The sequence below is a fragment of the Pinus tabuliformis genome, chromosome 2_2, assembly GCF_031772625.1.
Source record: "Pinus tabuliformis cultivar Carrire ecotype Pingquan chromosome 2_2, CPIR1, whole genome shotgun sequence".
NCBI classification, from domain to species: domain Eukaryota; kingdom Viridiplantae; phylum Streptophyta; class Pinopsida; order Pinales; family Pinaceae; genus Pinus; species Pinus tabuliformis.
In genome coordinates this window covers 913,993,589-914,019,098 of record NC_142300.1, presented here as the reverse complement: position 1 = coordinate 914,019,098, position 25,510 = coordinate 913,993,589, and the positions used below count along the sequence as shown (strand labels likewise).

The window sequence follows — 25,510 nt, the reverse complement described above, 5'->3', positions numbered from 1 at the left end:
TTAAGACATGCCTTTTCATTACTAATGATTATTTAGTTAGCCTTATTATGATTATTATTGTTTACATTAATTTTATTATTTTTATATGAATTATATTCATAAAATACTAAGATTAATTGGAGCTCGAGTATTGAGATCTTGTACTGTGGGGTATTTACAAAGGATTGAGAGTCATCGGCGCCAAGTGTCAAGATCTAAGACTATGGAGAAGTTGCGGAGGATCGAGATTCATTGGAACCCAAGTGTCAACCACAGGCGAGCAGTAGGGTGTCATAGGTAAAACGATCTGACCATATCTCTGTTTATTGTTTTTATAATGTTCTTATGTCTTTTAAATGTTATCAAGGCTTAATCAAAGCCATATATTTGTGCAGATATTGGACCAGTGCGACCAGCAGCGCGCCCAAGGGTAACAGCTACCATTCCAGTAGGAGAGGTTGTAGGGAGGGCTATTCTTCGCAATCTGGACGTAGCCGAGAACCTTGCAGTATTGCAGGATCAGATAAAGGGTCTCACCCTTGGTATTCAGGATGTAAGGACCGACGAGTTACCTCTGAGATTACAACACCATACTACTAGCATGCCGAGTCAATGGACTAGGCTCTTATGTATGATTGCACAAGGAGTGACTTGTTATCACTAGCACCATTAGTTTAGGGTGATTTTCCTACATTTTTGAGTTTTTGGGTCATGTGACCGATTTTGTCTTGGACACAGAACATTTTGACAAACTATAAACAATTATATATTTTTTGGATTTTCGAAGCTTTATTTTGGTTAGGTTATATGATCCTGATGCAAATGTTGATTAAAATGCTTTCTTTTATAAATGCTGCAAATGTCTATCTAACACATAATTTGCTAATGAATCAGTTAATGTGTTTAAGTTTCTGGAAATGTGTTGATATTGAATAGAATCAAACTGCCTTTCCAAAATCCTGACCCTTAGGAACATACGATAGATAGCTAGATTCCAAATGGAATAGATGCCAGTAAGCTGTAGGATGACAAGTTGTGAGTCTAGCCTGACAATAAGTCGGCGTATGCCACGTGCGATGGCATCAGAGAGAAGTTCTATCAACGCGCTATACTCAGCGATGTTGTTCGTTGACCGACCAATACATACCCCTCTGAAACTCACTAACTCACCGCTTGGATAAAAAATGGCCCAGGTTGCAGAAGATAGGTTCTGTGTACTACGACTAGCTCCGTCGGCAATGATTCCAATAGGTTCGACATCTACAACAAATGTAAAAGTGGATTACCTAACCAAAACAATCACTCTTGATGAAAACAAAAATGTAACAAAAGCATATAAAGAGATTACTACACTTAGTCAAGCATAGTAACGCTTAAGGTACAACCCATTTCGGGGTTGCGCCAGTGAAATTCCATCGTAATCTACTAGCTCGTAGGCCCCTTTTCCTAACACTCATTTAACAATGTAGGGACCCATCCATAAAGATTGGAACTTACCTGCTCCCAATTTATCGGATTCCTGATCGTAAAGCAACCATGTCCTCTTCTTCATGCTCGCGTTCACGCCATATAACGACCATCTTGATCTGATGAATCTCTGAAAAACAAGCAAGAGAAGAATTAGGATCCTGATTTAGGCAAAAACAAGCAAAATTTCCATGAAAAAACAGTGAATAAACTTTCCTTTTTGCACCCATCGCACCCTAGCTATGCACCAGGTGGGATGCATCCTGACTGGCCAATGGCCAGCTCAGTATACATCGCACCTTTTGATGTATACTAGGTGCGATGGGGAGAGAACGAATTGTTCAAAACTTAGAGGCTCAGAAAAATAGGAAAACATGTGTAGAATCAGAAAAGGAAAGAATGGAATTGAAGAGCTCAGGGTTAGCTCCTACCTGGTCCAGACAGCGCCGAAAATAGTCCACAGAATCTCCCAGAATCAGCTGGTGAAAATCGAGGGGGAAAACACCTGTAGAGCTCCAAAAATCCCAAATTTGAATGAAATGGTAAAAATGAGAGGTAAAAACTACTTTTATGTTACTATTGACGTAATTCAAGTAAAATATTGGTGTTTAGCTCATTTTTCAAGCATGTATTTACATTTCTAATCAATTTGATGGAGTAATTGAACAGGCAGTACGATCATCAGAAGAAAATAGTGTTAATGGTGAAATCAACTTCTTTGACTATCATCACGAGTAGTTTTACGTGAAGTTCAAGCTCGCTGAAAAATAAACTTAGCAATGAGCAAATGCTCCCCCAGAGTTTAAGGTCATTAAAAAATGAACCATCTTCGGTAAATATTCCTTGCAATCACATAATTATCATCTTTTGAGCCTTGGTCGTGTTCTTACCATAACCTCCACTCTTTTTTAGCCGATCATACGCCTCCATTTGATTGTTTACCCTTTTGAGGAACAGCTGCGTCGAGTGATTCTATTAGCCAGCTTCTTTACATTCCCATGATTGAAAAGTTCCAAACCTTACCTGGAACTAGTTTCTATCCAAAAACATCACTCGTTCCCCAAAAAAACGAGTCTCCTTTAAGATCTTTTCATCTGACTCGTAAAATATGAAAATATTTTCGAGCAATTGGCCTCTCCAACTCATTAAAGTGATTGGAAGTGCCATCCCTCCTCTAGATTTTAGTATTTTTGGACCTGAGGGATCATTACACAAAAAGATCGAGCGCTTGTCTTGTTCGGCTTGTTAAAACTATCGAAAAGTCATTCCTTTTGTATTATTTTATACTTTTTCAGACTTAACAGATTATATTACGAAAAAGGACTACTGGAGTTTCCATTACATCTCTCTTTAGACTCTCTAAAATTGAAAAGGACCGAGTTATATTTGTCGTTAAACTCATTAAAACAATAGCGACAAACTTGTCCATGCAGACAAGAGTGAGTTTCATTGTCACTAGGCTCGTTAAAACATAGTGATAGGTTTTCCCGAAGGGCAAATTATATAACAAGCATATGTTATCCTCCTCAAGCTTGACAAAAATAAAGAGGTACTGGTCGGCAATGATTGGGGAAAAAGGGAAGAAAACTTGAATAACTTCATTTGTAGCAGGTCGCTCTTGAACATGACACTTTCACTCCATCACCATGATCGAGTCGGGTTGGGTTATTCCGTTCACTGGTCATATCACCATTCGTCCGCCGTACCATCCATTTTGGGGTTAACGCTACCAATCCATTTCAGTGTCGCTGATATGTTCAAGAGAAATCACTCAGAGAATTCACCAACCCAGCTAACGCCTCATTCGCTGCAATACCTTCACTCTCCATTCTTCATGATCGTCACTCTGAACCTTGTATCATCATATCGTTTTCACCTCCACAAAATAGTTTGCTTCGTTCTGTGTCGTAGATGTGGGATTCATTAAGGCCCTCCTACGACGGGTCACTTCTTGTCGACATCAGCTCATTCTCCAAGAAGTTGACTTAGGAACAACCCTTTCAGTACTTTGAAGCTTGCATGCCTCAATGGCAAGTTTCTCACTTTCGATGACAGGTTTACATCAATGGCCTTCGAATGAAAGATTTTACGTGGTGTTCGACATCAACTCATGTATTCACACCATGTGAATTGTACTGCAGTACCTTGAGGGTCATTATCATTATCGATGATTCCTCTCGCGCCTGTTAATAGCTTACATCATTGGTTGGTAATCAGGCGATGTCTTTCCATGTTCGACATCAGAACATATTTTCACATGGATCGACTTGTACTTCGGGCGAAGATTGAACGAGTTTGAAGACCCCGGATCTAGTTTCATCCATCCAGGCTGCGATATATTTAGGAAAATAAAGACATCAAATGTACATCATAGCTGCACAGATAATCACCCAAACTAAGGGATGATGGCTCTACCAGAATCATCAATCTGCCACACAGACGATTGTTTGTCTTATGTACATGAAAATGAATTTATAAAGCTGAGCATGGGAATGCCCGCCTCAGCTAGATCATGAAAATATTATGAAGATAATGTATTGTATTGTATCTTATTACAGGTCACCTTCCAGTTTGAAAAACCTCGGATCCTCATAGTAAAGCATTTCACCCGACATCAAAAGATTTATGACCTCATGCTTTACGTGGTAACTATTATAGACATATTTGTGCATTGCAACCCCAATCACATATGTCCATAAACCAAGGGCTTCTAAACACCTAAAAGTGTTGTTTCATACCCTAAAGGAACAAGGTCAGCTGATTACATCATTTCCTACAAGTTCTCATTAAAACATTGCTCAGAACTGGTCAAAACTGGACCATACAGACTACTCCATGCTAAGGGTGTGATGCATCTCACCTATTACACATGGGGGGTGCGATGCATACTGAAAAGCCCTTCTGTAGGGTGCGATGAGAGAGAGCAAGCAAATGGCAGAAGCAGTTTGTTAGGTGGAAACTCAAAGAATCTTCTAGAAACTGCTCATATGACACTTGCCTCTTTGAATTCACCCAGGGATGAGTAAGAGATCATGAAATCTCCAAGTGGAACCAAGAACTATCAGTGAAATGACACTAATCAAAATCCCAAAAGCTAACTCACTGTCCTGCAAACATCTATATATGGATCCCTCATCCTAGAGATCCAGAGGCTGGAATTTTGTAATTTGCAAGGAAGTGTTGTTGGTTTCTCTTTCAAGACATTGTTGGGTGATCTTACTTTGTATGAGGTGAAGAGGACTTTCATGCTGGGAGGATGATGCTAGATCAGATTGCTTGGTTTTATATAAAAGGTTGTTGGGGAAGGAATAAAAGTATTGGTGATGGAATGACAAGTGTAAATGACATCAACCAACAAAGGAGTGTCGTAAATGCTTTACGACACTCTTTTTCAGTCAAGAAAAAGAGTGTCGTAAAGCATTCCTCTTTTAGATAGTCGATTAAACTTTTGCCATTGTATTTGATTTGAATTAATAGTATTTCAAGTGTCAAAAGAAATTTTAAAATTCGAAATCGTAAGGTGTCGTCTTAGCCTTCCTTTTGTTTTTTGAAGAGAAAATTGTTAGTACTATCGCTTTGAAAGAAGATAGTTCAGATCTATACTTAGTTTTCTTTTGTCATTCTCACATTAAGGAAATTGAAATACAATACATGCATGTGTATTTGCATTTAGACTGAATGCTAAAATTGATTTAGGAAAAGTGCATCTAGTGTCGGCTCTCTGCCCTATGTTGAAAGAATTTCATTTCTCTTTCCTTAGTATCTAGGATTTTCATTGCAAAAAGAAAGTAAACAACTTTCCAGACCGTGCGCACACAATTGCAGGGGCCCACGCACTCAGCTGCAGACTTACCAATGTCTCCGTACGCTTAGCAACGGGAGCCTTCCCCTTTGCCTAAACACAGAAAGATTTGCAGTTATAGACTCAAAATTATTTCATCCACCAAGTACTTCAGTAACTTCTTTCCTTAGACCCGTTAACAAAATTATTTTTGAGTGATTGCACTTGGATTGGATTCCTAAGACATCCTAATTAATATCAAAATTTACCCCATCACGTTTGCACTTGATCAAGTTATGCATTTGGTAAGTTAACTAGCTCACTAATTTTTAGCACATGTTAACAAGGACATTTTCTAGTGATTCCACTTGGATTGAATTCCTAGGACATCCTACTTAATATCAAATTTTACCCCATCTCATTTGCATTTGATTTGCTTGGTCATTTGGTGACATAACTCAAAAGACAGACTCATTGGCAAACGTCGATATCAACAAAGACTCTCTTGTAACAATTTGTTGTCAAGGTCTTTCGTGGCCCACATTCACTCTGAATTCATGATAAAAGTAGATTTATAGCCTATGAATGCTCCAAGACCACTTTGGTTGAGTTGAAGCTTGGTTAGAACAATATTTAGCTTTTACATTTCTTGCTTCTTGAATGTTGATTTTTGCAATTAGTGTAGATTTCCTTTCTACAATTTACTTACAACTTAAGATTAACAACGTACCTAGATCTTGATAACCTTAAGAATTACAACATTATTGTTGCAATACGAAACTCATCAACAACTAACTAAAATTTACTTACACAAAAAACAAACCACTATATTTGATGCTTTAACAAAAGAGATACTCACATGGAAACTGGAACTTGATTTATTCTTGAAAAGATAACATGTATGTGATCACAACATTAACATCTTCCATTCCACAAATTTCAAAGATTTATTCTTGAAAAGATAACATGTATGTGATCACAACATTAACATCTTCCATTCCACAAATTTCAAAGTTATGTATTTCGATAATACAAAAAAATATGTATTTTTCAATAATACAAAAAAAATGGTATATGATTTCTTCAATTGAAAAAAAAAATGTGTACTTTTAAATAATAATAATAATATGACGTGTATATATTTTTGGATAAAAAAAAGGTATGTATTGTTCTTTACAGGGAAAGAGTGAAAGCGACTAAGCAACTGCTTAGCAATAACAAAATCCAAGCTGAACTTCGCTGACCCACATTTTGAACTTTACTAAAATTCAGTAATTTTAGAAAGCAGCATAGGCTAAGTTTGATTATTGCTATGCACACAAAAATGAAACTCAACACCAAGATCACACTCTCCTTATTCTCCATATGCTGAAAGCGCAAATGGTTATTTTGAACTTCTGACCTAAGGAATTCATTTTCTGTGGCTAATTCATTCAGTTTATTTGAAATTGCAGATCTCCAAAACCTGTATTCCTCCATTTCCTTTTCCATCAGAATCTTGTGCCATTGCAAATCATTTAAGTCTTTCCTAACTTGCCTTATATAATGTGTGTTTTCAACTAGTCCCTTGTCAATATCAGACAAGTGATAACCATATTGAACATTCAATTCTTCCAAATATCTTTGTAAAACAGAAAAATCCAATTCCAAAGATTTCACTTTTTGCATTAAAATCTTCAGAACTGTGTCTCCTGCCACCCTTCCACCCTGCTGCCTGATAATTTCTATAGTGGAAACAAGCTCATTGCTATTGGAGCGTACTGATTCTTTTAACTTGGGCATATCAGTTTGTGATCTAGTATCTGCTTGTTTTTCTGATAAACCAACATAAGGGATCTGATGCTCATCATTACTATTAAATCCAATTCCACCTAGCACAGAATCTGGCCTGACAGTAAACAAATCAGGATTTCTCAACCCATGTTGCCCAGGTGCAATCAAGTCTTCAAGCAAATATGCATTAACATCAACTCCATAAACTTCCACCATACTTAGAGTGCAATAAAATTCAGAACCATAATGGCTAAGGGATCGCACTTTCAAATACCGTGCCCATTTAGGCTCCTTTAGAGTGAACCTTTGAACATGCTTAACATTTTCTGCAACATACTTCCCAAGGAGAATCCAATCATCAGTAGGGTAAACTAAACTACCCAGAAGCTCTAGGTCCTTCAAGTTGGATGAATAATGTTCAAAATTTGCAATTGCTACAGTACCAATCAATGTTTCATCAGAAAGCCCTATAACAACAAACTTATCCTCTGCACTGCAGGGATTCCGAAGGTACTTATCTTTGTCCTTCTGCAGAATATTTTGAACACCTTTGGACTCCTTGTTGTGAGCTAAAATTTTGGCTCCCTTGGAAGCAGCAGCATAATTGTATTCAATTCCTTCAGGTTCAAGCCTGTGAGCAATAATTCCACGTTGATCACTCTTACTTCGATCCCTTTCATTTCCAGTTTTCTTCTTGAATTCATCAAACCCTACCAGATTAGGGTTTTTAGCTTCGGATGAGATAGATTTTGCCATAGATTCAGGTGCAGGAACAGGAACACCATTAAAAGACGGTTTACTCGGCTCGTCAGTAAATAATGCAGGAATTACGTTTGAATTTTGTTCAGCAACCATGGCTTTAGTACCTTTCTGACCAATCTATTCCAGGCTCTGTATTTACCCATCCCATGGCTACTGTACTGTCATCTGAATATCGTGTATGTTCCAATTTGTTCCCTAAAAATTGAATTTCAAACTCTTTATAACGATTGAATGTTAGGTTCAGATTATACACTGACTGCCGGGTTTTATCAGTTGCAGAATTAATGAAAAAGAAAAGGCCCCCTGCAACAAAAACCATGAAACAGAGCACCACATAAAATCGGCTTCCGTCCAAAGGTTGTTTTTTTCTCATTCGAGCTTTGCGTAATCTCTGCATCGTTTCTTCTGGGACATTCCCCATGCTCAAGCGTTTATAAAGGCAAATCGGATATAATTAGCCGTATCAAAGGGATTATGTATAAAATATTCAAACCCCTTTTATATATAAAAGAGCACACGTGCCCTGCTTCTGCCGACATATAATGTTATATAAAGACACGGCAAAAACATATATATATAATATTCATACACCTTTTATATATAAAAAAGAGCACACCTGCCATGCTTTTGCTCTATTTATTTATTTATTTATTTTCGTCGATAACTATAACTTTTTATTAAATTAATCAGTTAAAAAGTATGTGATATAATTGTTGTAATGTTATCTTTTCACTATGTTTTCTATTAATTTAATAAGTAAAATAGTATTTCAGTTAGAGAAAAAATGGATATTTTAGGAATTTTTTTTTTTTTAAATAAAATTTTGTAGAGATTTTAAAAAACTGGAGTTTAAATAAAATAAAATTTAGTAGAGATTTTTAAAAACTGGAGTTTAAATAAAATAAAATTTAGTAGAGATTTTTAAAAACTGAAGTTTAAGTTGTTTAATTTATAGACATGGTTTTTTATCTAATAGATAGAAAATAATATTTTGAGATATTTTCTTTTTTAACTAAAATTTGATAGACTTTTAAAAACTTGAGTTTAAGTTGTTAATCTATTTATGCATTCAAAAATATATTTTAAACAATAAAAAATTACAAGTTTGAACTTATATAAAAAGACACTTTTATTAAACTACAGTGTATAAGTTAGACTACACTTTTGTACAAATTTTTCTATTTGTTTTTCATCATGAAGCTTTAGTGGTAGATTTATAGATAGGTTTATTATTTGTTTAGATCAAAGATCAAATTTGATGGTAACTTAAATATTTTAGTGGTAGATTTATAGGCAGGCTTATTATTTGTTTAAATGAAGAATCAAATTTGAAAGGAATTCAAAGAAAAGATTAAGTTCAATTTGAAGAGTTAATTTAATTTTAACTTTTTAACATTGATAAGTTAAAATAAGTTATTTTTTCCATAAGAAAAAAAAATCATATATACTTCATACATCACAATTTCTATTATGTCAAACTTCTATAGACGTTAAACAAATAATCTTATATACATGCCTAAATGCGCAAACTATAGGTACCCTTGAATGGGTACACTTACATGGTAACTAAATTGTTTCAAAAATTGCAATGAGATTTTAATCAAATCACATATTTGTAGGAATGTTTCTATTTCTTTTTTGTCTGAATGCTTTAGTGATAGATTTATAGGTAGGCGTATTACTTGTTTAAACTTTAGATATAACAATAATATTTTATAACATCACTAATAATCATTGATTTAAGGTTTTTGTGATCCATGGTAATTTAGCGAATGTTTTTAGGATTAATCGCACTCTCATTTGTCGGTTGACATTTTGAACCATCTAATGTGGTTCATCTTTAGGACAAAGTTGAAAAAAATCAATCTATCAATTCTCATTTGTTGTTTGATGTTTCGAACCATCTAATGTGCTTCATCCTCGTGACAAAGTTGAAAAAATTGATCTATCAATAAAATAAATAGCATAGATGCATCATGTTCTAGCAAATGAACATTAAAAAATATAAAATATTTTAAGTGAAAAATGAATGTTAAAAATATAAAATATTTTAAAGTTATTTAATTTTAGCTTTTAAACATTGACAAATTAAAATAAGTTATTTTTTTCATATGAAAATAAAAATAAAAATTAAATTTCATATATACTTCACACATCATAGTTTCTACTATTTCAATTTGTGTAGCCCTTAAACAAAGAATCTTATATACATACAAAAACGCCAAAACTACGAGTATGCTTGAATAAGTATACTTTCTTACATGGTAATTGGCTCAATCATTAAAAAATTGCAATGAGATTTTAAAAGAAATCACATATTTGTAGAAATGTTTCTATTTCTTTTTTGTCTAGATGTTTTAGTGATAGATGTATAGGTAGGCTTATTACTTGTTTAAACTTTAGATATACAATAATATGGCATAACATCATTAATAATCATTGATTTCAGGCTCTTTTGATCCATATTGAAATAGCAAATGTATTTCGGGTTAATCACGTTGTCATTTATTGGTCGAACCATCTAATGTGGTTCATCCTCAAGAAAAAGTTGAAAAAATCGATCTATCAATAATAATAAATAGTGCATTTCGGGTTAATCACATTGTCATTTATTGGTCGGAATCATCTAATGTGGTTCATCCTCAAAACACATAGTGCAGCCAGCAGTGAACAGATGATGGTACTCTCATGCAGTTGAATGAGGGAGTACAACAGTGAAACTCTCCTACACCTGAAGGGGGGAGTTCAAATATATTTTGGAGAAGATTGTCTCTCCTTTCAGCTGACAAAGGGGGGAAAATGTCAATGAAATTGACAAGTGGTTGTCAGACTGAAAGTCTCGACAATATCAGCGAAGCAGCCAGAGGGCATCTTCATCAGCCAGTGGGCATCTTCATCAGCAAGTGGGCATTTGTCATCAGCAGTGAGCATCAGCAAATTCGCCAGTGGGCGATCGACAGCCAAAGCAGCAGTGAGCAACTTTCATCATAGCAAAAGCAACATTGAGTTGTTTTTCGACATCTTCAGCCAATGGGCGATCATCATCAGCAAATACGCCAGTGGTCGTTCATCAAAATTGTGTCAGTGGACACCAAATGCTGTTTTCAAACAAAGGATAGTTGGATCCTTTTGTGGCTTGGCACGTGATGGAGTTGTCAAGCAACATTCAGAGATGAATCAGGCATGCAACTGATTCATGTTCTCTTCAGATTTGAGTTTTTTCCAGCATCCAGTTTTGGCGGTTTTTTCAGGCAATGTTTTTGAGGATCAACATGAGAACTTGGAAGATGGTTCTCGTTCTCATTTTTGGATTTATCATTGAGGAGGGGAATGTTAGACTCTCTCATAAAACAATAATAAATCCAAAAATAAATAAATTAATTAAATATTCCAAGTTAGGAATTTGTGCCTAACTCTTGGGTTGTTCCTCTAACATAGGAGTTAGTTTAGGTAACTCCTATATTGGTGTATGTCTGGTGAGAAATTATCTCAACCAAAGGAGAAATTATCTCAACCAAAAGTGTCTAAGATAGCACGCACTATCTTGAGAACACTGTCTCTCATCTATTTATTTGTAACACTATATTCAATTATTTTAATGTGTAATGAGAGAGAAGCATGAGGCTTCAGCCTTTTTCCGCCAATATTTTGTGTCTGATTTTTATGTGTGTTTTTCTGTAATTTGTTTTCAATATAACAATAAATAGAAGAGATGTATCATGTTCCAGCAAATCAACATTAAAAAAATATAAAATATTTTAATTGAAAATTGAACATTAAAAATATATAATATTTTAATTGAAAAATGAACATTAAAATAGGCCAAATGGTCAATATATTAAAAAATATTAAAAAACAACATTTAATTTTGGAAGGTAATGGTTATAATAACCCAAAAAAAACAGGTAATGGTTATAATAACCAAAAAAACTACATAATAGGGAAAGTGAAAAAAATTATTATGTTATTAAAAATAAATATTTTTGTTTTTTGTTTTTTAATTGATTATGATGGTAGGAAATGTTAATAGTTACTAAAAAATAACATAAATATTAATGTAAAGAATTAATGGATTATTAAGGATCGAAAATGTTTAGAAATATATATATATATATATATATATAAAATAAAAGTTTAAATTTTATATGAAGACAAAAAGTAATATATTATATTATTATAACCTTTAATACTATATATATAAAAGATAGAAAAATAAGTTAAATTAAGGAAAATAATCAATATCTATAAAAATAATAAGAAGCGTGTGTGGAGAAGAACGAAAATAAAAATAATAAGAATTATAATTATGTGTGTGGCTATGGGGAGATCGAAAACAAATGGAGGAAAAAAAATACCAATAAACCAAAAGGAAGAAAAAAAAATAATGAATAGGGGGACAAGAGACAATCATGAAGAGAGAGTGGGAATCCAACTTCTACTTAACTTCCAACCATCGTCACTTTTCAGATTATTTGAATGCTTCTCAATTTCAATGGCTTCCCTTAACTTCCTATGGTGGAAGTGATCAATCCTCGTGATGACTTGGGAATCCTCAATGCAAACATGATGCTTAGTTTTCTCCACTTGTTCAGCTATAACTGAGGAGTGGGAACGATTGTGCTTAATGTTTGTGGCACGCTCCTTAATTCTTTGGTTGATGGAGCGATCGGTTTCACTTATGTAGGGAATCCCATAGGATCAAGGGATAGAGTAAAAACCTTTCATGTCTTTAGGGTTTGTCGGGTCCTTAACATATCTAAGGGAGTTTCTAATGGTGTTAAGGGGCTTGAAGGTGGTGGAAACATTATTCTTCTTAAGAATATGAGCAATCTTATCCGTGGTCCCATGGATGAACGAAAGATGAACCATGGAAACTTGTTCACTGAGAGCTTTCTTATTCTTAGGACCTTTACTGGCTCTTAAAAAAACTCTGGTACCTTGATGTCTGTTATATCCATTATTTTCAAAAACTTTCAAAAGATAGGATTTTTCATCTTCCAAGTGATTGTCATCAGAAATCCTTAGAGCTTTGGTGACTAGCGTGTTGAGGACCCCAAATTTCTGAGCCGAAAAATGGTGGGAATCAGTATGAAGATATGGTTTTGTGTGAGTTTTTTTTTTTTTTGAAAATCCTTGTGTGATAATGAACCGTCTTCCATTATAGAGAGGAGAACATTAAAGAAAGGAAGGATTTCATCAACCTTAACCTCCATTGTGAATTTGATGGAATCAGATTAGGAATTAAGGTGAAGGAGGAACAAATTCAATTTCTCCCCACCATTTGAGGCCAAAGCTTTGGCCTCTGCTCAATTCTTCCCTAAGCTTTGAAAAATGTTTTTGGATAGGGAAAAGTTGGATTTGTTCCTCCTCCACCTTAATTCCCAATCTGAATCCATCAAATTCAAAATGGAGGTTGAGTTTGATGGGAGCCTTCCTTTCCTTGACGTTCTCCTTTCTTGAATGGAAGATGGTTCATTATCACAACAAGATTTTCGAAAAATAATAATAATAATAATAATGTGTGTGTGTGTGTGTGTTCCCACTATTTTTTGGCAAATAAATTCAGGGTTCCCAACATGCTAACCACCAGAGCTCTAAGGATTTGTAATGACAATCAACTGGAAGATGAAAAATACCATCTTTTAATTTATTTTGAAAATAATGGATATAGTAAACATCAATGTCTAAGAGCTTTTCAAAGAGTCAATAAAGGTCCTAGGAATATGAAAACTCTCAGTGAACAAGTTTCCATGGTTCATCTTTTGTTCATCCTGGGGACCATGGATAAGATCGCTCATATTCTTAAGAAGAATAATGTCTCCACTACGTTCAAGCCCCTTAACACCATTAGAAACTCCCTTGGATCCGTTAAGGACCTAGAAAACCATAAAGACATGAAAGTGTTTACTTTATCTCATTCTCCTGTGGGATTCCATACATTGCTGAAATTGGTCGCTACATCAACCAAAGAATGCAGGAGCATGTCGTAGACATTAGGTACAACCGTTCCTGCTCCTCAACTATAGTTGAACATGCAGATAAAACTATCATCATGTTTTCATTGAGGATTCCCGGTCCATCACGAAGATTGATCATTTCCATCATAGGAAGTTAAGGGAGGCTATTGAAATTGGGAAGCATTCGAAGAATCTCAACAAAGTTGATGGTTGGAAGTTAAGTAAGAGTTGGATTCCCACTCTCTCTTCATGGTTGTCTTTTGTCCCCTCCTATTCATTTTCTTCTTCTTCTCTTTTTTCTTCCTTTTGATTTATTAGTATTTTTCTTCCTTTGTTTGTTATATATATATATATATATATATCTATATATATATATATATATATATATATATATATATATATATATATATATATATATATATATATAAAGCCCTAAGGGTTAGCTCAACTGATCGAGTCCTTGTTGTTAAGTGTCTCCACAATGGGAGGTCATAGGGTCAATTTTGCTCGATGCCCTTGGGTTTAGGGGATTTGATTCCCTTTGGAGTTGATCTGCCTAGATTTACCTATGTGAAATTTTTTTATTTTATTTATTATTATTATAATAATAATATATTATATTACCTTTTAACTTTATATAAAATTTAATCTCTTAATATTTTATTAAAAACAATAAATAAATATATATATATATTCAATTCTTTAATATTATATGTTATTTTTTAGTAACTATAAAATTTCTTATCATCATAATTAATTAACTAAATAAATAATAAGATAAAAAACAAAAAAAACGAATTCAAAATAAAATTTATTTATTTATAATAATATAATATAATATTATTATTTTTTTCTATTATGTGGTTTTTTTTGTTATTATAATGGTTAGTTTACAAAACTAATGGTTGGTCTTTAATATTTTTTAATATATTGACCTTCTACTCTGACTTGTCCTAATGTTCACTTTTCAATTAAAATATTTTATATTTTTAACGTTCATTTTCAATTAAAATATTTTATATAGGATGCATTTTTGCTACTTATTTTTATTGATAGATCATTTTTTTTTCAACGTTGTCCCCAGGATAAACCACATTAGATGGTTCGAAACATCGACCAACAAATGACAATGTGATTAATTCAAAAGATTTATGTTAAATCGTTCATAATTTTATGTTGTTTTTAATAAAACTCAAATGTAGAGTCTTTTATTCATTTATAGCTAATATTTTTATTTTTATTTTACTTGGAATGAAAGCATCGGAAACCTTGAGTACTTCCCCACATTTTTGGATAGTAAATCGAGTAAATCATTGCCCTTGATCATGGGGCCTCACCCAAGTGAATGAAAGAAAGTCAAACCCGTGATGAGCAACAACTAGCAACCATATCAAAGAACTTCACGTCTTGCTATAGGCCACTTGAGCTAACCCTTGGGACTTATATTGTTTACTTATTTAGATAAGTTTTTAATAAATATTTTTATTAGGTTATTTATCTTTGTGAAATGTATTTAAATTTTAAATTATAAATTCTAATGGAACATAAATAAATGATCATCATCAACTAATTAAAAAGTTGAAATTTGGTAGCATCGGGAGGTACTCCCATGTGCCCTTAGTTTTCGGTATGTGAGAGGAAAACACTCATGGAAGTGATTGTATGAGTGTATGATCTAAGTGATGGGGTTTTGTACCAATAAACTTATGGTATTATGATGACCCATAGTATAGACACATGGTATTTCGATGACGCTTGGTATTTTGATAAGCCATCGTATAGACTGATGGCATTGCACTCTTTGTAAAGGTATAAATTAAAAGCCAAAGGAGAGGCTTGAGAAATTTTTTGGAGAGGAGAATAAAGGATGTTTCTTCTTGATGGGGGATTTGATTGGTACGAAAACCGCAAACCTGCAAAGGAGTAGGAGGGTACTTTTAATGGATGTGATTAATTTGGTTCATGGGGAAAATCTTCTAAGGAAAATTTGTTACCGCAAAGGTTGAAGGACAAGTCATTGGAGGTAGAGGAAGTTAGCCATTATTTTGAGGGACAAAACAACAGTCAAGGGAATATAGTTTCGGAGAACCAGAAGAGGTGTCTTGATGTGAATTTGATATTCTATTAAAGTGTATTGCATCGTATGAAGAAATTAATTGTGGAAAACCTACCAAAGGCTTACATTGAAAGAGGGCATTGATGACAACTCAAAACCTCTACGTTGTTAGATCAAAGGTTTGGTTGAGGGAAATTATTTAACATCATCAAATTATTGAGGGTTGGCCTTTCAGCGCTGAAACGCTTACAATATGAAGAACCTAAAAGAACCCAACTTTAGTTTGAAGTCCGAAAAGTTAATAGGAAATGAATTCCCTTGTCAAAAACCTGTCAATTAGGCCTTCAGGCCCTTGAGAAGTCATTTAAGCATCGATATTGCAAGTGATCCAAGAACCATAGAATCAATTTGACATTTGATGGGCTTGATAGACGGGAAAATTTCCCCATAATTTGTTGTGTCAAGCATTGGGACCACAAGGTAATGTGGAGGACTATGTAACAATCAAAGTTTTATACGCAACACTAATATTCAGAATACTTCGAAGACAAAGACATCCAGAGTAAGGGAGTAGATGAATCTCTTGAGAAAAAGTGAGAAGCGCAAAAGCCTAGAGAAAGGATTTTTGGAGGGGTTCTAGAAAAAAGCAACCTAGAATACCAAAAGGGAAATCTTGGGAGAAAGCTCGATGAGCTATTCGGTAGCAAGTGAAAAGGCTTGCTACAGAGGAAGGATATTTGTAGCTCATCGTGAGTATGGAGAATCTCATATAGGTAAATAGAGAGATGATTACGAATAGTTAGGTAAAGTTTTCCATAAGAAGCCATAGAAAGATGAGTGACGAGGAGTTTGAGAGAAAGAGAGACGAGTTGAAGGCACGACTTAGTGTGGTAATGGAGATGTTACATGAAAGTAATGAATAATAGAAATATGATTGGATATTAGGGAAGAATAATGTGAAATGGACTATTTGTAGGATAAGCGGAAGCACAAGAACAATTTGAGTGTTTTGTTGGAGAAAGAAGAACTCATGAAAAATGAGTATGAGGAACGAGAATTTTACCTTTGTGTAGTAGAGTAAGGACCACATCTTGGACCTGATGATGATGAGGATGATGAAATGGTTGGAAAATTTAGACCAACATCGAGAATGATGCCAAAAGCATCATCAAAGACTCAAGAGTCCCATGTTCTTAGAACTAAGTGATTGTGTACATGTGCAGGTTATGCAATTCATGAAGGTGGACATTCATTAAAAGTCATCATATGGAAAGAGAGAAATGAAGAATTGTCTCAAAGAGACATAGATAACAACATAGTTCCACGTGAGGCAACTCTACAAGAGAACGAAGTGGATTAAGAGTAGCATATAGATGCAATGCTCATAAAATGTGATGAAGAAATTGAATTGTTGGAAGAGCTACTGAGAGAACTTGATCTAGATGGAGAATTACAACCAGTAATGAGGAATTTTCATGAGTACCTAGTGTAGAAGGGGTGCCCATAGCATCTAAGGAGACATAGGTGATTTGATGTTTTCAAACTAATTGTGTGTTTGCGAGTATAAAGGGAGATGATGGACATGAAGTTGTAATTAGGGATATAGAATTCATGCTATTTTTTGGAGCTGAAGATAAACCTAAAGGATGGCATTTAGAGGTAATGATCACATATTTTTAGGAAGAGATAATTTTCTTATAGGAATGGCTAATAAGGGACACAATGGATGAGCCTTTCATGGAGTTTGGGATACCAATTCAGGTTAATTTAACTAATCTAGATGAGAAGTTGAATTTCTTGGAGATGTGGTTAGAAAATACCAAGGTGCATATTCAACATGAAAATTTTGAGCTAAAGGGAGAAAGAATTGTCTTGAAAGGAACCAAGGTGGATGAATATGCAAAGTATGATCAACATGTTGCAAAGGAGGTATTTGAGTTAGAATTGAATAACAATTTTATAATTCTTATGCAAGAGGAAGAAATGCAACAATAAATGAATAACAATAGCAATTCAACTAAGGATAAAGTTGGATGATAAAATTGACAGGATAGGATGTTGATGAATAAGATGTCCAAGAGAACCTATGGGGCTTTGGATTGACGGTGAATGGGTGCACAGTTAAGGCACTTCTTGTGATAGGTCACTGGTTCAAATCCCTTGTGGGTTCTTACCTACCAAAAAAAAGAATAAGATGTCCAAGAGAAGAAACAACAGAAAGAGAAGGAAAACCAACAACAAAATAATTGTCTAAAAGTATTTACACCAGTAAAGTGGAAAACAACAATATAAAAATTGGAATCCTAGAGAACTAAAGAAAACATCAAAATGACGTTGTAAATGAATGAATGAACAACTGCAACATAAGGTTTGGGATATTGGAAGGCTTTTAAAATCAATGAAATATGACCAAGAGGTCATGAAAAATTTCTCCCCTAGGAGTTTGATGTAGGAGCATCTTCTCTCAAAATATTAACCTTGTTGAACCCATCTAAAGGGGGGTCTCTAGAATTCTAACAAGGGAGTCAATTCCCTTTAACAATTTCTTTAATTTGTAATATTTTGATCTAGAAAAATATACATAGTTAGTAAGTCATGCTAAGGTGTCCTTAAGGGACAGATGTAGAAAGCTTGTTAGGATAGAGTGGCATCTAACTTCTAGAAATAGGGACAGGTGTAATTAAGGGAGAGGACTACTAGTTAAGCAACCTCCATTTGTAATGGTATATATATATATATATATATATATATATATATATATATATATAGATATATATATATATATATATATATATAAGAGAGAAACTCAAGGGATATCAGGGTGGAGCAACTTGAAGTAGTTGGAGAGAATGAGAAGGAGAGAAATGACCAAGGCATAAAACACCCATCTTGATATAATTATGCCATTGGATTTGTGTAATAGTTATGTTTAATGAAGATTTTTGTCTTAAATCTAGGAATGGTTGTGTGTTATGATGAGTTTATTTGTGGATGATATATTTGGAAATGTGTATATATATTAAGGGATTTTATGTGAAAATTGTGTAATGGTTTGTGAAGGATTTATTTATAGGACGAGAGATTGCGTAGGAAATTGTGTGGAATTCCTGTAATGATACATATGTGTATGTATTACAATGGTTAGGTGTTTTATTATAATTAATAGCTACATGAATACAAGCGAATCAATTTAAATTCCATTGCTAAGAATAGATGTGTTGGTGTGAATCCGACATTCTATTGAAATTTGTAGGAATGAAGAAATCAATTACAGAAAGCCTGCCAAAGGCCTCCGTTGAAAGAGGGAATTGATGCCAACTAGAAATATTTGTGATATTAGCTAAAAGGTTTGGTGGAGGAAATCCATTAGCAATTTTAAAGTGTTGAGGTTCAGCCTTTTATAATCAAAACAATAACAATGTCACGAGACTTGCGAGAACTCGACTTTAGTTCAAAGTCCTAAACTTGAATTGGATATCTAGTCCCCTATTAAGATTCTATCACTCAAGCCTTATGGCCCTCAAGAAATCATTTAAACACCAAGACTGCAGGAGATCCAAGAACCATTGGGTTGGTCCATCATTTGATGGACCTGATAAATGGGAAAAATTCCTCGTCATCTATTGTATTAGGCATCAAGACTATGGAGTAGTGCAAAGGAATGAGAGTCATCAAAGCCCAAGTGTCAATATCTTAGGTTGCAAAGTAATTGTAGAGGATCGAGAGTCATCAACGCTTGACTTTAGAGACTCCATACCATGGAGAAATTGCGAAGGACCAAGAGTCATAGGAGCTTGAGTGTTGAGATATCGCTATCGATATCTTGTAACTACTAGACAGGAATATATAGGAAAATTCCCCGTCATTTTTTGTGTCGAGCTTTCGGTCCACAAAGTGGGTGGTAGCAGAGACCCAAGACCCAGCAGCAAGTCTAAGACCTAAGACCTTGTTATTGTGAGTATGTTAAGAAATGGGAAGGGGGAGAAGAAAACTATTAACTAACAAAAAATGATATCGGGTTGGGAGGCAAGTAAAAAAATAACATAATGAGGACACTAACTAGCGAGGGACTAATAGGAATCCAGCTCTAGGCATGGTCATGTGCTTTAACTACAATTAAGCATTAGTGCTTAGGGGTGTATAAAGTTAGGAATTGTATGGGGGGTGCACTATGTAGAATTTAGGGGGGTAATATGTGGTGTTGAACTCTTATAATGAGTGGGTTTGTGCATTGCAGTTGTGACCATGTGTGTTGTCGAGGTAAAATGTAAAAATTGTTGCATTAGAATCATCCTGGGCCATGGTTGTGTCATGGGAACAACATGAGTGAGAATATTTAGCAGCCGACTAGCTACCCTACCCTTGTTATGTGGCCTCGTTAAATTAATTGGACGAAGAGGTGGAGTTATAGAAATTTATTCTTGAGAGGTTAAAACCTGGGTGCAACTTTTGGGCTACTATTCCTCATCTTCTTTCCTTTCGAGAGGCTAGACTTCGTTTCAATTCAACTTTGAGGAAGATGCATCTAGAATTCTTCATGGTTCATGAAAATGATACTACTATCCTCTCACTTTGAAGTGCTAGATTCCTTTATTCTATACCAGTTATGAAATAAATTGACATAGTCTCCCTATGGGTAAAATTATAGAATTTACCCTTGGAAGTTAGATCCTTGAATGTATTTAAGGAGGTTGATAATGGCTTAGGCATATATTTAGATGTAAACATGTTTTTGGAGATGGGTTTATTATTTTTTGCACATGTATTGGTTAGATTGGATTTGTGAGAGGGAATACCCAATTCAATAGAGTTGTATATAGGTTACCATTTTCATTTGCATTCATTGGATTATTAGGGGGTGCCTTTTCATTTCAACCATTTACATTCTTATGGACATTTGGTTGTAGAGTGCCTTATACTTCTTCACTGTCATATTTCGGTGGAGAAATAAAGGGTTACTCATAATAAGGAGTCCACTTGAGGGGAATAGAAAGAGAGGAAAGGCTTAGAAGGAAAAGTGATGTGAGATGATTCCTTTCACCTTCCTTTGATACAACCTCTAGAGAATGTTGCAGTGAATCTTGCAGCTAGAAGCCAGATGATTCTTTTGGGAAGAGGAAAGTGTTGAAGATACACTTTATGACAATTGATTTTCAACCTATCCACTCTTATCCTAAGCCTATTAGTGACTATGTAGAAATATCAACTTTTGATCCTTAAAATTATTCAAGCAAGTTGATTTCTTGCTCCCTCTACAAATTGGCATATCCCATTCTAAAGTCTTACTTATAGGGTTCTAGACTCTAAATGGTTTATTGTAAGAGGGTTTGGAATTTCTAAGAAGACATTAGAGGGCATAACTCCTTTCTTGAAAACTTCCTTTCTTGAACATATTTGATAGACCTCCCACCAACAATAAGTAATCATAGTCCAACCTATGTTAATTTCATTATCATTGACAAACCTGCATCAACAACGTTAGATGGGGGGAAGCCAAATATAATAATATTTCATTAAGGATGCATAGAATTATCTCTCTTAAAATGTTTCTAGGGTCTAATATTGAACCATGGGCGGGAGGAATCTCCTAGGAAGAGGGAAAAAAATATTCCTTCATAAAACCCAGGAAAAAGGCAACAAATGATTTGGCCTCTAGAAAACAAAGATCCATTGTTGGGGTGATTATACCAATAGATTCCTTTATTGATGGTTTCAAATAATTTTTTAGTCTTTGAATTGTAGAGAGTTTGATTTCAATTATGTCTTTGAATTGCCTTACTTTTGAAGTCTAATGATCTAGAATCCTTTAAGTAATTCATACCTATCTACCTTTGTAATACAGTCTATAAGATTGTGGAAAACGTTATTTGAAGGCAAGTTAAGAGTATTCTATCCAATTCTATTTTAGAAGAACAATTTGGATTTTTTCAAGGATGATAAATCGATGAATCTATAGGAGTGGTGTATGAGGGACTACATCCCATAAGAACAAAAAAAATGAAAGGCAATAGTTGTAAAAATAGACCTCTCCAGGGACTTTTATTTTTTCATTTGGATTCATGGAATTGCGTCCCCTTCGTCAACTAGGTTATTAGTTGCATCACCATAATTCCCTTTTCAATTTTGACAAACAAAGTAACATCTAATTTCTTACAAACTAGTCAAGGACTCTGCAAGTAGGGGTGTTCACTATCCCTCCTTTTGTTCTAATTATGGTAGACGGGCTCAATCAATATATTTCGGAGACAAAACAAAGATGAGGGTTCAAAGGAGTACACACTAGAGGCAATCTTTGGCTTACAAATTTAATTTTTGTTTATGACATTCTTATTTTTTGTGAAGAATTTGGAGAAGCTTCAAGGAATCCTTGATTTATCTTGTAAGCTGATCAATATGTTGGTGAATGAGGGGAAGTTGACCATATGTAGGTTTCCATTTGCTTGCAATGACTCAAGATAATTTGAGTAAGTGGTATAAAGTGCCTTGAGAAAATCTATCAGAGGAATGTCCAGTTCAACATTAGTGACTTTGATATCATGCATAATAGACTTTAATTCTGATGCAAGAGCAAGAGGATCATCATTTTGTAATTCAAGTGTGAAAAATTTAATCATGAGTTGAACAACTTCAAGTGTAGAGTGTGAGTCATAGAGTTCCTTCAGTTTTTGTAAGGCTTAGAAAGCATTTGAAAATGGTGAAATATGGCGACTCACCTCTTCATTTACTGATGCTGCAATCAATGCATAAACCTTGTTGTTCTTATTTTCCCAAGTGGCAAATTCCTTTTCTGAGGTAAGTTTTTCTGACTCTTTGTCTCCGTTTCCAACACACACTCCTTTCCAAAGCTTGTTAAAAATGAGTGCGTTTGATTTTCCGTGACCATTCTGGATAGTTTTCCTTGCCAATGAGAACCACTCCCACAATAGATATCAATGAATGCATTTTTAAAAACTGTGCACTATAAAAAAAAATTATACTTCTACTACCAAAATATAAAATATTTTCAGTTCTGGTGTTAAAGAAAAACTGCACTGTAATGGAAATATTCTGAAAAAAATGCAATCTTGTTAGAAATATGACAGAGGTATTATTGGGAGAGGGATTATATGGGGAAGGAGCGGTATGAGAGCGTGGAGGGTCAGCACATTGGTATGGAGGCGCATACTAGAGCAGTTGGAACATACTATATAGGAGGATAGGCAATGTGTATTGATACTAACGTGTAGTCTGTAAAGAATGTGGATTTGGCGATTGTGAAAATGAAATGTTGCTCTGCAAAAAATGTGATAGCGGTTACCACATGTATTGCCTTCACCCTATTGTTGCTAGAGTTCCTGCAGGAAGCTGGTTTTTCCCTAATTTTAAGGTTGATCCCATAAAAGAATACCCTCTTGTGCAGAAAAAAAATTTCGACTTCTTTCACATTCAAATGTATTCCCAAACAGCACACACATCCCTCCTTGAGTTGAGAAAAGGAAAAGGCGTTCTAGAAGTCTGATTGTTTCGAAGAAAAAGAGACGGCTATTTCCCTTCACACTGAGCAAGGATCACGCTAGAAGGATGCAACAAATGGGTTCAACGTGTATTGTATTGGGAGCAGCATATCTGTAGCAGCGTGGAAGGAGCAACGGAGAGGCCAAAAGGTCTGCATAGTCAGGCCAGCAGATTTGGAAATGGAACCTGCATAGGCCACCACAACGAAAAGCTTTGGAACAGTGACGGTTCAACACTCCATCCTGACACACGATAGAGATGGCCTTCAGTCCGCTCAGCAACACAATGCTCAGGAGGGGAATACAATAAGGACAGTATGGCAGAGAGCCCAGAGAGCGCAGAGAATAGAGGGGAAAAATACGGCAGAAAACTAATACAAGGAGTTACAACACAAAAACTAATTTTGGGAGCTCGCCCTGATACCATGTCAGGCCAGGGGGTAACTCCTCAAATGTTATTATATTATTCATTTAGGTTGTTCATTATTATATACAAGAGGGAGTGATTGTTCAGTTCATCTCCCGATGACTCTCCATTTCCTCTATTATTTATTTACACTAATTACAGTTGTTCACCCAATCCCTATGATTAGGTGTCAAAAGAATCTCTAACTCTCTTTCATTGCCTCCTGTCCATTTAGAATCAATTGAAGACATGGAAAGGTTTAGAATCTAGAGAGATATTGACATCATAAATTTCTCCTAGGACAAAGTGAAAGAGTGAAGCACTAGTGTCACCTATGGATAATAGAAAATATGTTAGATAAAAATGAAAGAGACAAAGTTAAATTAAGATTTTACTAATGTTGTAATGAATCCTCCAGTTGTACACTTAGGATTTAGACTAAGATCAGGTCAAACTCCCTTCTTGCATCACAATCTATAAAAATGTCAGAAAAGACTTAATTCTATTGACCCTTCCATTGAAGATTAAGGGACAATGGTTACATGTTTAAATGGTTTTATCAATAATGGCCTTAATCTTCTCAAGTTGAGCATTGCACTACTAAAAGAATCCTCTAGTGAGTACATGTTCCAGAAACAATAAGCCCATATCCAAAAACAACATGTTTGCATCTAAATATGTGCCCAACTTATTACCGACCTCCTTAAATAAATTTAAAGACATTCAAGGACATGAGTTCCAAGAGTATATTTTGTAATTTTACATAGAGGGGGACTATGTAAATTTATTTCATAACTAGTATCGAACAAGGGCATCTACCACTTCAAAGTGAGAGGGTAAGAGTCTCATTTCCATGAACTGTGAAGAAATCTAGTTGCATCTTCCTTAGAGTTGAATCAAAAGGAAATCCAGCCTGTCAAAAGGAAAGCAGACAAGGGATAGTAGCCCAAAAGTTTCCCCTAGTTTTCAACCTGCCAAGAATGAAGTTCTATCACTCCAAATCTTCAACCACTGAATTTTTCAACCGAAGTCTTCTCATTGACTTTGACTATGTAATGTGATCACGAAATACTAGTTTCACCATGGAATTTTTTTATTTAATACATTTCATATGCCTCCTCTATGGCCTTCCATGGTTTTCAAACATGTTCAATATGACACCCAAATGGTCTAGAAGATATGTGGGGCTCAAAAGTTGTGCCTATATATTGGTTAGACTAGATTTGAGAGTCAGAATACCCGATGATATAGAGTTGTATAGAGGTTCCCATTTTTATTTTCATTCATTGGATTACCAGGGAGTCCCTTTTCATTGCAACAATTGTCATTCTTATGGACATTTGGTTGCGGAGTGCATTGCACTTTTTCACTGTTATATTTTGGTGGAGAAATAAGGGTTACTCGTAATAAGGAGCCCACTTGAGGGCTACAAAAATGTAGGTAGGGCCAAAAAGGAAAAGAGATGCAATCTGACTCCTCTCACCTTCATTTGATAGAACGTTTAGAGAATGTTGCAGTGAATCTCCCCTCTAGAAGCTAGATGCAACTTTTGGGAAGAGGGAAGTGTTGAAGACACACTTTATAATAATTGAGTGACGAGGAGTTTGAGAGAAAAAGAGATGAGTTGAAGGCATGACTTAGTGTGGTAATGGGGATGTTACATGAAAGTAATGAATAATAGAAATATGATTGGATATTCGGGAAGAATAATGTGAAATGGACTATTTGTAGGATAAGTTGAAGCACAAGAACAATTTGAGTGTTTTGTTGGAGAAAGAAGAACTCATGAAAAATGAGTATGAGGAACAAGAGTTTTACCTTTGTGTAGCAGAGTAA

General features: G+C 34.8%; 1 pseudogene; it reads right to left on the bottom strand.

The window, feature by feature from the left end:
* Positions 1-6,400: 6,400 nt before the first annotated feature.
* LOC149195994 (SUN domain-containing protein 3 pseudogene) lies at positions 6,401-7,855 on the bottom strand (annotated as a pseudogene).
* Positions 7,856-25,510: the final 17,655 nt, after the last annotated feature.